We start from the raw sequence: 10,980 nt of genomic DNA on the forward strand, positions 1-10,980 counted from the left end.
TGTACCGTATGCAACCCAGCTTCCAACACACACACACACATTAACACCAACATCTGAAGACTGTCAACAGATCCCCAGCGGTAGGTCCGTGTGTGAATATCCATTTCAAACCTGATCATCATCGCACTCCAAAATCACTCCTGCATGCTCGCGTTCGGTTCGGCAACGCGCCGCGCGTCATACGGCAGCGCCTGGGATCCGCGCGTTACCGCCTTCTGCTGGTGTAACATGGGCCACTTGATGGTGCAGGAATTCCATCGCCTCTCAACGGCCAAGAATAAAATATTGGTAAAGGAAGGCCAGGAAAAAGTGGAAAACGAAATTTCACTAAATATCTAGTGAAAAGCGTGTGGGTGCAAAGAAAACAAATCAACTAGATAGAGGTGATACAAGACAGCTGTTTGCGATCGATCAGATCAACCACTAAGCCAAAACTCGTATTCGTGGTGCCAGAGGGCGCTCACCATCATTGCACCCAGAGGGCGCTTACCATCAGTGCCACAACTACAGAACGAGCCGTTAAAGCTTAAATCGAAATGCAGCCTGTCACGGGGACAAATTTTAAAGGGCCGGAATTGGTTCAGCTTCTGAGCCAACGATTTCAGGAGCAAGCAAGTCTCATTTCTACAAAAATAAATGAATAACAGAAAGCTTAGCAGTATGGCTGGCGAGATCCAGAATTTCACAAAAAGATTTCAGTTTATCGGACTAATGCAAACATCGCAAGTAGCCTTAAGATAGATGGAGTTGATTACGTGGAAGGGGAAAAACTGAAGCACAACTTGTGCCTCAGCATTGATCACACTCCACGCCTGCTACAACGGAAATCTACCGAATGAGACTGAACAAAAATCTGCCCCACTCTATTGTTCATCATTATGGTCAAACTGGAAGTGGTGCGCCATAAAGCGGAACTACTACGTAATATCGGTATGTACAGGCGTAAAATAAAAAAACCATTACGTTACTCGGCCTAAACTCACCACCACGAGTATATATCAACGACCAGCTTACAAAAGAAAACTACCAGATATTTAAAGAATTTTTAAAAATTAAAAGCAACGACAGCTGCAGTCTGGGACTGCTCTGGGACCTCTGTGAAGCTCTCAAAATACAGGAGCTTCGAGAGATTCAAGCCGACACCGAGGGTCTTGCAGCAAGCGGTGAGAATTTTTCGTTTCGTTAATAACTAAAATATTAGTTTTTTTTATGTTCTTAGATTCCATAAAACTCATTTGACAATTCATTCACAACAAAAAATACGAATACATTTCAGGGTCTACAAATTTGCCATAATAATGCACAATTCTTGCCGAAAAAAATGGAAGAATTCGGACATATGTATGTTCGTGCATTCAGTGGATGTTGGTTGCTCTAGCCTTAATAGTTTCTGAGATTTGTGTACGCCCCAGATTTTTGTCCTCTGCGGGGCGAAATTGTGACACAAAACGGTGAAGGTCAGATATCACAGGAGTGTGGATACCAAATTTGACGTACAGACGGACGGACGGACATACAGACAGGGCTCAATCAACTCGGCTATTGATGCTGATCAAGAATATATATACTTTATGGGGTCGGAAACGATTCGTTCTGGACGTTACACACATCAATTTTCCCCACAAATACTCATTTTGAGTATCGGGTATAATTAAAGAGGATATCCGCGAAAGAATGGTTGACGGAAATGGAACATTCCTAACTCCATTTGACTACACTAAAGTTTGTAACTCAGTTGACCATGGTATCCCCATTGCAAAGCTTCGTAAATCCTATAATTTCTCTAACTCAGCAGTACGATTGCTATTGTCTTATCTCCTAAATAGGAGTCAGGATTTTCTCACTTTCTCGCTTTCTCAGTACTTAATCCGTTATTGTTCTCCATTTATGTAAATAACCTGCCAATAGTATTGTCCGACTGTAATTTGCACATGTACGCTGAAGATGTCCAATTATATGTTAGTTCACCGTAAAGGAGAATAGATGAGTGTATCAATGTTAGCAATATAGAACTATTGCGCGTTCAATACCCCAGAGTGACGTCATCATGAGAGAGAGAGCGCAGAGAGAACATCTTTGCATGTTTCGACAAAAATATGTGATTGTATGCTTTTTCAGATTTTTTTAACTCTCTCAGGTCTGGTTCTGTTTTGCCACCAGCATGTTTTAGTGTATGGGTGCACATACATTCTCACGTACTTTGCGTGTGTGTGTTTACTATTGCTGGCCGCTAGAACTGAAATTTGAGTTTGGTTCTTGTTTTGGGTCTTTTGATGGTCTGACCTAGCTGTAATTTTTTTGATTTATACCACAAAATATAAAATATTACAATAATATAATTGCACACCTTTTTCCTTATCTTAAACAGGTTTATTATAAATTATGAAAACGCCGTCGGTTCTCGACTTTTTTGTTTATTATAACTAAAACAATGATGTATCTAAATATAAAATATAAGAAAATATAGATATATACTTAAATAAATATGCATAAATATAAATGGAATTGGTTTTACATATATTTCAAATCAATTGTCAATTGCGCGCTTTCCGACGGGAATCTGCAAGGAAAAAATTTAGATGCCGGTAGCACCTTGAATACTCTCATGGACAATACCCATACATTTTCGAATTCAATTATAAAGACAACATTAAGACAACAGTAATTTTACCCTCATGCAATATACGAATGTAATAATCTTTAATATTTATGTACATAAGATATTTTATAATTGACGATGAAAAAGAAAGACGTTCCATTAAGAGTAGCTAGGTGGGAAATGTATCTGCAGGACTACGAAATAGAACATCGTTCAGGATCGAAGATGCGACACGTAGACGCTCTAAGTCGAGTTGCTTGTTACGTAGTAACAGAGAGTGTTATCCACAGGCTTAAGGATGCGCAGTGTGCAGATGAATGGACAAGGGTGGTCAGGAGTCTGGTGGAAAAGCAGGGATACGAGGATTATTATATGGCAAACCAAATCTTATTTAAAGATCTAAACCGAGAGTTAATAGTTGTTCCATCTCAAATGGAAACCGAAATAATACAGATCGCCCACAGGCAGGGACATTTTTTGGTGAAGAAAACACAGGATCTGGTAGAGAAATCTTACTTTATCCCTAAACTAAGAAATAAAGTAGAAAGAGTGATAGGCGGTTGCGTGCAGTGTATCTTAGTTAATAAAAAAGCGGGCAGGCAAGAAGGGTACCTAACTCCCATTTACAAGGGTGATAAACCATTAGTTACCTATCACTTAGACCACGTCGGGCCGATGGAGATTACAAAGAAAAGATATAATCACATTTTGGTAGTTGTTGATGCATTTTCAAAATTCGTTTGGTTGTACCCCACACGTAGTACCGGAGTAGAGGAGGTGCTGAACTGTTTAGAAAGGCAGGCAGTATCATTTGGTAACTCATTCAGAATTGTCACTGAACGTGGCTCAGCTTTCACATCGCACTTATTCAAAGAGTACTGTGACAAGCAGAAGATACAACATTTGTTAATAGCTACAGACGTACCTAGAGGAAATGGACAGGTCGAGAGAATGCACAAAATAGTAGTACCGATGCTGTTAAAGATGAGCTTAGAAAATCCAGGAAATTGGTATAGGCACGTGGGTAGAGTGAAACAGATAATTAACAATGTCGAACCTAGGAGTACCAAAGTCGCCCCATTTAAACTCTTAACAGGATTAGACATGCGTATAACTGACATAGCTGTACCATTGAGAGAATTGGTACAGCAGTCTCTCATAGGCGAGCTAGACGAAGAGCGCGAGCAGTTAAGGAAAGGGGCTAGGGACAATATTCAGTCGTTGCAGGAAGAAAATAAGCGATCCTTTGATAAAAAGAGAAAGGATGAAAAGCAGTACAAGCTCAATGACTTAGTTGCAATCAGGCGGACCCAATATGGTGTTGGATTGAAGTTGAGGGGAAAGTTTCTAGGGCCCTATAAGGTGGTCAAGATTCACAAGCACGGCCGGTATGATGTAGAAAGAGTGGGAGAAGGAGAAGTCCTTTTTACTTAAAACATCTACGGTGGTCGAATTTATGAAGGAGTTCGGGGCGAACTCTATGTCAGGAGGGCCGAATGTGGGATTTGGTGGGAAGCCACAGAGAGCAACAGAGTCTGTAGAGATAACAGAGCAATTAACAGAGAGAGAGACTAGAAGCGGCCGTCGAACAAAGAGAGGAGAGAACACAGCCTGAACGATCGACGCCATTTAATTCGGTGACAAAGTCTCACTCAGCCACACGCAAATTGCGAGCGCAAATATTGGTATTAATCTAAATATACTTAAAGCACAGACCATTGTAATCAGAACTAATCTTAAATAATATTCATAAATAAAGACTAAATATAATAAAACCTGGCAACCTCCTGATATAGGGTTCGTCCTGGACTAAAGTTTAACTACGGAAAATCCGGGGCCACAATTTTTGGGGGCTCAACCGAGATTTGATAAGTGAAATCAGCGGAAAAGTTTAAAAAGTTTTTTAACTGCGGAGATGAGTCGCATATTAAGCGGTTATTGCCGCGCCGGGCAACGCCTCCAAATCTGGGGCCGTACGTTTGATAAGCCTCCCGTGTTCAATACGCCTCCCGTGGTTTTGTTCTTCAGGTCGGTTTTATTGGTTTGATTTATTTTATTGATTTATTCATTTACAAATTCGGGCGGGTGTTAAACTACGAGCTAGCGCTAAAAAACTTGTACCGCTTCAGTGCTTTTTCCGCTGCCTTTGTTTTCGTTCTTCCTTCTTCCTGCCTTTGTCTGCCCTTCGCCCTAATTAACCCTTTGCTCAGCGCTGTTAATGTTTGTGCTGTTAACGCAGTGATATTCAGGGCTGTTAGGCGCAGTGATATTCAGGACTGTTAGGCGCAGTGATATTTAGAGCTGCCGCTGCGGTTTCTGCCGTAACATTCCTTCCTTCGCAAACTTCGTCGCTTGTCGTGATGTTTGCCAAACTTCTGGTTACGCCTTGATCCATTAGTGGGTTCGTTGTCCTCACGTCTAACTTGGCCAGTTTAACTATTGGCCGAGTTAGCAGTCCAGATGCAGTGCGGATCACCGCGCTTCGGGCGATCCCGTCCTTGGCTACTCGAAGGTCCATGATGACGCCTTTCCTCCACTGCACCTTGGGGCTTGTTTCGTCCGCTAGAACCACGACGTCTCCGAGTTGGATAGGGTTGGTTGGGGTTCCATGCCATTTGGTTCGTGTCGTCAGGCACGGTAGGTACTCCTTCAGCCATCGTTTTCTGAAGCTGTCCACGATCTGCCCTGCAATGCGAAAACTCTTACCAAGCATAGCTCCTATTGCGCTGCCGTCGTTCTTTGCTGCCATCGAGCTGGTCTCTGCTCTCAGAAAGTGATTCGGTGTAAGTACGTCGGCTTCCGGACACTCCAACGGCACGTAAGTCAGGGGTCGGGAATTTAGCATATTTTCTATCTTTGCTAGTGCTGTTCTCAGCACTGGTTCTTGTACGTGCGTCTCCTCTAATATTTCGGCTAGTATGGATTTCACCGATCTGATCATTCTTTCCCACGCACCTCCCATGTGGGGTGCTCCTGGGGGTATGAAGGACCATTCTATTTGCGGGTACTTGGTTTCCAGTTCATTCGGTAGAATTCTTTCAATTTCTTCTCGTAGTAGGCGGCTGGCTCCTCGGAAGTTCGTCCCGTTGTCCGACACGATTCTCTTGGGGACTCCTCGACGGGCTACGAACATTTCCAATGTTAGCATGAAGGCGTCTGTTGACAGGGAGTTTGCCAGCTCGATGTGTACTGCTCGCACGGTGAGGCACGTGAATAGTACTCCCCATCGTTTCTCGCGTCGTCTTCCTACGTTTACCTCCAGTGGTCCGAAGTAGTCGATACCTGTGGTTGTGAATGGCAATTCGTTGATTGCTAGCCTCTCTGGTGGTAGGCTTCCCATCTCCGGTGCCTCTGGAAGCGCTCTTTTATTGCGGCATCTTTGGCAGGTTTTCGCTACGGCGCGAACTCTTGCTCGCAGTCCTGGCATGTGGTACAATTGTCGCATCTCGTTGACGACGATCTCAGTAAGCTGATGCTGAAACTTCCGATGGAAATAATCAATGAGAAGATTAGTGACGTTATGTCCTCCGGGTAGAATTACTGGTTGTTTCAGGTTCCTCGTTATGCCGATCGACTTATCTATGCGGCCGCGTATTCTCAGTACTCCTGTTTCATCGAGGTACGGCGATAATTTGTAGATCGAACTTTTCTTACTCACGATTCTTCCTTGTCGTAGAAGAGCCATTTCTTCAGAGTAAGCCTCTTCTTGTACCATCCGGTATATAACGATGTTGACATCTTCCATGTTGCGAAAGCGTGCGGCTAAATTTGCCTCCTCTGATGCGAAATCTCTTTTGCGTATTTTGTCCAGAAATCTCATCACGCATCTCAGGGCTCCCGTGAACTTTTCCCATTTGCTAAAACGACATACATTTGGGATTATGCTACTCAGCTTTGATGGTGGTTTCGGCGTATCTGTCCATTCGTGTACGTGTATCCGTGTATCCGTTCCAGATTACTCGAGTTGAGCTGTGTAGTTGGCCAGTGTTCTTCCTCGTCAAATAGGAACGGCGGACCGGAGAACCATCTCGCTTCCGGTTGGAAACTCTCGACTCGTCCAAAAAACACGTCGCTTGACCTCGACGGAGAGCTCCTGTGTTATGAGTTTAGCTAGTCGTAGGCCGAGGATCGCTGCCATAAGCTCCATCCTGGGAATCGAAATTGGTTTCAATGGTGCCACTCTTGTCTTGGATGCGAGTAGTGTGCATCTGACTTCTCCTCTTTGTTCGATCCTTATGTAGGCGACGGCTGCAAAGGCGTTTATACTCGCGTCTGTAAAGATGTGTAATTGGATATTAGATGTTTCTTTCGTTAGACCGAGATATCGTGGAACCCTTAATTCTTCGATGTTTTGTAGTTGCCGTGCCCATATCATCCAACGTTGACGTTCGCTTTCTTCGACCTGTTCATCCCAGCCTACGGCCGACCTCCACACGTCGTGCAGTATTATCTTTGCCTGTATAATATAGAACCCCAGTAGTCCTAAGGGATCGAAGATGGTCATGACTGTACGTAGAATTGACCGCTTCGTCACAGTTTTCGCTTCGTCGTATATGTCATTCGGAAACTTATTGACGAAGGTGAAGTAATCATTCCTTGGATGCCACCACATGCCAAGCACTCGTTCTCGTCTTGTTGAGTCCGTCATCTCAATGGGTCGTTCTTGATGATCTCCGTCTCCTGAGAGCGCTCTCATCACAGTGCTCGAGTTAGATATCCATCCTCTCATCTCGAAGCCTCCTTCTTTGTGTATGTTCCTCACTGCCAGCGCTAGACGGACCATTTCGTCTTCTGAGTCACAGCTTTGGAGCCAGTCATCTACAAAGGTGTTGCGAAGTATGGCCTCTACTTCCTCTCTTTGTTCCTCGATGAACCTTTCAGCGTTCCTATCTCTCACGTAGATCGCTGCTGCTGGGGAACAAGAAGCACCAAAGGTCATTACGCTCATTACGTACCTATCCGGTTCTCGACTGGTGTCACCATATCTCCAGAGAAACTGCTGTGAGCTTTGATCCTCCGAACGTATCCTAACCTGGTGAAACATTTCTCTAATATCTCCGCAGATGCCAATAGACTTCTCTCGAAAGCGCGATATTACTCCTACCAGCGATGGCAATTGGTCGGGGCCCTTTAGTAGCATTGAATTAAGAGCGATGCCTTCCACTTTGGCTGCTGCATCCCACACGAGTCTTAATTTGCCTTTGTTCGGGTTCTTAGTCACGAATACGGGCAGATACCAGGAGCGTTTGCCTTCGACCATTTCATCTTTTTCCAGTTTTCGGACGTAGCCGATGTCTTCGTACCTCTTAATCTGTTCGCTTACGAACTCTCGTAGCACCTTATCGCGTGTCATACGAGATTCTAGGCACCGAAGTCGTCGCATTGCCATCTCTCTGGAGGAAGGAAGTTCCACGTTGTCGTACCGCCAGAGGAGTCCTGTCTCCCATCTCTTCATTTCGCTGCTAAACCTCGTGCAATTTTCCAGTATTGTTTTTGCTCTTTCGTCCTCTTTGGACCTGACTGTGCTCTTCGCCATGTTAATGCCAACCGCGTCTAATGAGAAACTCTCTTTTACAAGAGTGTCCAGCTGTGGGTGTTTATTACATTCGCATACGTGCATTACCCGCGGACTCGCTGGCCCGTCGCCCTTTCTGCGGCCATAAACAGACCACCCCAACCTGGACTTGGCGGCGATAAATTCGGAATTCTCGCGTTCTTTGACGGTCAGTGGCACTCCAAGTTTCACGTTGTCCAATCCGATGATCAATGACGCTCTCACGTCCTTGTAGCTGAGTATCGGTAGCTTTTCCAGGTGCGAATGGGATTTTAGGATTGAGTCGTCCAGCGTCTGCTTCGGCAGATCCAGGTTTTTTACTGTTCTCACGTTTTGAAGCGTGAATCTGCGAGCCACATTGTCCCTTGGAGAGATCGCTAGGCTTATCCATTTGGATTGAGATTCTCTCTGCGTGATGTCTCCAGTCCAGCGTAGGCATAGCTCGTCCGAGGGGCCATCGATACCTAGTTTTTCCGTTATCTCCGTCTCGATTAGGGTACAGGCGGATCCTTCGTCTATCAGTGCGAACACTTGCATTTGGCCGTTCGGTCCATACAATGTTAAGGGGACGTATCTAAACAGCGCAGCTTCGTTCTGCATCGTGTGCAGTACCGTAGTGCTTTCCTTCGGTCTATTCTCTACCCTAGAGCTTTGCTGGTTACTGTTGTGGAGGAGGAAATGGTGCTTTCTCGAGCATCCGTCGACGGAACATACTCTTGTTGACTTACAGTGCCTCATAAAGTGTTTGCCAAGGCACCTCCAGCATAGCTTATTTTCTCTGACGAAGTTCCATCTACCTGGCCCTTCTAGCTCCAGGAACTGCTTACAGTCCTCCAATTTGTGGGCCCCATTGCACCTACGGCAGGGCGGTTGTGCGCTGCTATCGTTGTGCACCATGAGCCGGACTCTTGGGTTCTTCTCCTTCGTGCAGACTTCTTTCTCGGGTGCCACTGGCATCACGGTGCTTGCTCACGATGCGACTCGGAATAGCCAATCGTCGAAAACAGCGATATTTACCCTCGGAAGTCCAGCGCTTTGTCTGGCCCAATCCAGTTTCAAGTCGAATGGGAGTTTCTCCACAAGGTCGCGAAGTAACATTGGGTCGTTCAGATAGGCGGACAGTCCTATCGCGTCAACAGTAGCGCGATAATTTTGCACCGACAGCGCCAGGCGCACTAAGCTTTCGATGCTGCTCGATTTCACGGACGGCTCCATTCTTAGCTTCGTCTGCAGGGTGTGATATATGGCCTCTGGTCGGCCGTATAGCATTCGAAGAGTCTCGATGGCTAGTCGGACTGTTGCGGGCATCATTAATTTTCCTCGTACTGCTTCCAAAGCAGCACCTTTCAGGCACCTTTGCAGCCTCATGAGATTCTCTTGATCGCTGAGTCCGCAGCGTTCTGTAGATTGCTCGAAGTTTACTATGAACATGGGTCATTCCTCGGGGTTTCCAGAAAAGCATGGTAGATCCTTGTTGATGACTTGTCTTGCGGCTATCTGGGATGCTGTCAAGCATCTCTCCGCCCCCGCTGGCGCGACCGCTTGATTACTCCCGTACGCGTACGGGTCCGAAATATTTCGACTCGTACTTGGGTAATACTGTGCAGTCGGGGCGCGAATGAAAAGGTTTTGCCCATGCAGGTTGGTACCCAGCGCCGGTGCGGCCATTGGATGCCACATAGCGCCGACTGGCATTGTCTCGTTCGGATTCAGCCCAGTAGGCATTCCAGTCCGCGTGGCTTCCGTGGGTCCTGACATGTGGACTCCGGTCCAGTTGGGAACTGCTCTGTCCCAGCCTCCGTTGATTACCGTGGAGCTCATGAGGCCTCCTGCTTGAGGCAGTCTGGAATGCGTCGGGATGGAGCGCATTCCCTCGAAGGCCGTGGCGTACGTCGGCCTTCCTAATGCATCCGCTCTCTGCTGAGCGAACGTTTCCCAGCTATCTAAAAGGCTCGTTCTTGGTGAAAAGGCTTGATCCACCCCTCCTCCTTGGTTGGTATGCTCTGGTGCTTGATGGCTCGTTGGGGCTGTGGTGGACACGTTGCGTCGTAACGCGATGAGTTTCCCTTGCACCTCCCTCAGTCTGAGAACACGCACCAAGCATCTTTTCCGGCACATTTATTTCTCCTAATCCACACGGGGTCTTACCGACAGATTCCGACTGCTGACCTTTGACGCCGTCTATTTTACTCCGGTGTCTTTTTTGTACAGTCCTGGTTTGAGGTTATACACGAACCACGTGTCGCTCGAATGTAAGAGATTAGCCTTTCTGTCCAACTGTATGAGGATATCTCACCTGCAAAGTCGAATCCCTCGTGACGCAGCTGACTGCGTCGCACGCCGATCTTCTTTCTGTCGGTCGTAATTATTCGATTTGCTCTCCGTTGCGCAGGAAAAGTTTTTTAGAATATTGCCGCGGTGGGCAACGCCTCCAAATCTGGGGCCGTACGTTTGATAAGCCTCCCGTGGTTTTGTTCTTCAGGTCGGTTTTATTGGTTTGATTTATTTTATTCATTTATTCATTTACAAATTCGGGCGGGTGTTAAACTACGAGCTAGCGCTAAAAAACTTGTACCGCTTCAGTGCTTTTTCCGCTGCCTTTGTTTTCGTTCTTCCTTCTTCCTGCCTTTGTCTGCCCTTCGCCCTAATTAACCCTTTGCTCAGCGCTGTTAATGTTTGTGCTGTTAACGCAGTGATATTCAGGGCTGTTAGGCGCAGTGATATTCAGGACTGTTAGGCGCAGTGATATTTAGAGCTTGCCGCTGCGGTTTCTGCCGTAACAGCGGTATTGTCCAAAAAGAGATAACAGGTGTTTCAGATGCAATCA

General features: G+C 46.0%; 1 long non-coding RNA gene across 1 annotated transcript; it reads right to left on the bottom strand.

The window, feature by feature from the left end:
• Positions 1–10,256: 10,256 nt before the first annotated feature.
• Positions 10,257–10,565, bottom strand: LOC117184853 (uncharacterized). The gene is made up of 2 exons (XR_004470322.1): positions 10,450–10,565; positions 10,257–10,366 (listed from the first exon to the last, which is right to left on the bottom strand). It is a non-coding gene; the product is annotated as an uncharacterized lncRNA (long non-coding RNA).
• Between the last annotated feature and the right edge of the window lie 415 nt (positions 10,566–10,980).

This window comes from Drosophila pseudoobscura, chromosome X (assembly GCF_009870125.1).
Source record: "Drosophila pseudoobscura strain MV-25-SWS-2005 chromosome X, UCI_Dpse_MV25, whole genome shotgun sequence".
Taxonomy (NCBI): domain Eukaryota; kingdom Metazoa; phylum Arthropoda; class Insecta; order Diptera; family Drosophilidae; genus Drosophila; species Drosophila pseudoobscura.